The following is a 2,143-nucleotide window of genomic DNA, read 5'->3' as shown; positions in this document are numbered from 1 at the left end:
GATACAGACTGACTCCACTGAAGGAGTTACGGCCCTATAAGAGTCTTTTTTCAAGCCTCTTGTAGCTGACGATCCGAAGGCCTCTTTGGCCAGTCTTTCTCCTTAGCTCTGCCCATTCAGGCACTTAAAGGGCTGTCTTGCCTGAGGTCTTTCTCTGTTGTTCAGCACATCAGGCACATAGAGGGCCCCCCTGGCTGGGGTCCTACTCTGTAGATTGGCATGTCAGGCACTTAAAGGGGCACCCTGGGTGGGGTCCTGCTCTGTAGTTCAGTGTGTCAGGCATTTGATGGACCAGCCGCTCTACTGTTCAGCTGCTGAGGCTGGCCTGTGGGGAGAGAGAGGTTATGGTGATGGCTCCACCCGCTATGCGTGACTCAGCTGTATCACCTTGCTTCCATGGCTACCTGGCTTTCCTCCACAGGCATTTCCTATCACAGTCTCCTTTCTCAATCTGTCTCTCCACAGTCAACAGCACTCCGTGCCCTGGGATTGCTCCATGTTCTCCAAACTCCAGCTCCCAGCCACTGCACCTTCCAGGGGACCCTCATCCCTGCCCAGGCTATGTATGGCTGTGGCAAGGACTGTCTGATTCTCATTCCATTTAGGTGGCACAGATCAGCTGCTTCACTCTCAGCCTTAAATGTTTCTCCTCTGATTCAGACAACTGCCCCATGTGGGGATCAGATCCCTGCTTCAGTTCCTCCACCCACCCGAGGCAGGTCCAGTCCTACTAACACTCCTGTTTTTCTCCCTAGTTCCTTTGTCCTACCGAGTTTTGCGTGGTTCTGTATATTCTTTTCCTCTGGTCAGGTACTCCTGTCCACTCTCAGCTGGTGTTCTGCATGTACTTCTGTGTCTGAAGGTGTGTTCCCAACGTATCAATGGAGAGAGATATACTCCACATCCACCTACTCCTCCGCCATCTTGTTCTCTGTTCCTTGTTTCCTGTATCCTACATTTTACTCTTTCTTAGATTGTTTTTTCAATTTGGAGGAGCAGCACAACCTCTGGTAGATTTCTAAAAAGACCACCTGGATTGTTTCCATGCACCCTATTACTTCCTGGCTTAGGTTTCAGGTTTCCCTTGTTTGCTAAATGGTATGACTTCTAGTTTCAAAAATTTTTTCTGTTGTTATATTCTTTCCATTCTCTTTTCATTATTGATTTATTTCCCATTTAGCTTTCTCTCATTGCTACTTTTAATAAGGTGTTAAAAGAAAAGACAGGTAAACTGTTGACTACAATTTAGAAAGTTTTGCACTAATTGCCGAGTTTGGTTTAATTTTTTTTAAGTTATTTTCTGCAAATTATAGTACTTCATAGAAACAGTTTCCATTATGATGCCTAAAACCCAGCGTTTGCAAATTTGATGAAAGTTGGCCAGGTATCACTGTTAGAAAGTTTGCTTTCTTTTGAACTTAATATCTAAGCTTATTTAGCCCGTGCAAATTTTCTCAGTTCAATTCAGTTGCTCAGTCGTGTCTGACTCTTTGAGGTCCCATGGACTGTAGCACACCAGGCCTCCCTGTCCATTGCCAACTCCCAGAGCTTGCTCAAACTCGTGTCCATTGAATCAGTGATGCCATCCAACCATCACATCCTCTGTCATCCCCTTCTCCTCCTGCCTTCAGTCTTTCCCAGCATCATAGTCTTTTCCAGTGAGTCAGTTCTTTTCATCAGGAGGTCAACATATTGGAGTTTCAGCTTCAGCATCAGTTCATCCAATGAATATTCAGGACTGATTTCATTTAGGATTGACTGGTTTTATCTCCTTGCTTTCCAAGGGACTCTCAAGAGTCTTCTCCAACACCACAGTTCAAAAGCATCAATTCTTCGGCATTCGACTTTCTTTATAGTCCAACTCTCACATCCATACATGACTATTGGATAAACCATAGCTTTGACTAGTGGAACTTTGTCAGCAAAGTAATGTCTTTGCTTTTTAATATGCTGTCTATGTTGGTCATAGCATTCCCCCACCCCCCCCCACAAGGAGCAAGAGTCCTTTAATTTCATAGCTGCAGTTACCATCTGCAGTGATTTTGAGCCCAAGAAAATAAAATCTGTCACTGTTTCCATTGTTTCACCATCTATTTGCCATGAAGTGATAGGACTGGATGCCATGATCTTAGTTTTTGAATAT

This window comes from Cervus elaphus, chromosome X, assembly GCF_910594005.1.
Source record: "Cervus elaphus chromosome X, mCerEla1.1, whole genome shotgun sequence".
Classification (NCBI taxonomy): domain Eukaryota; kingdom Metazoa; phylum Chordata; class Mammalia; order Artiodactyla; family Cervidae; genus Cervus; species Cervus elaphus.
The sequence above is the reverse complement of the archived record's forward strand: the minus strand, read 5'-3'. Positions refer to the sequence as shown.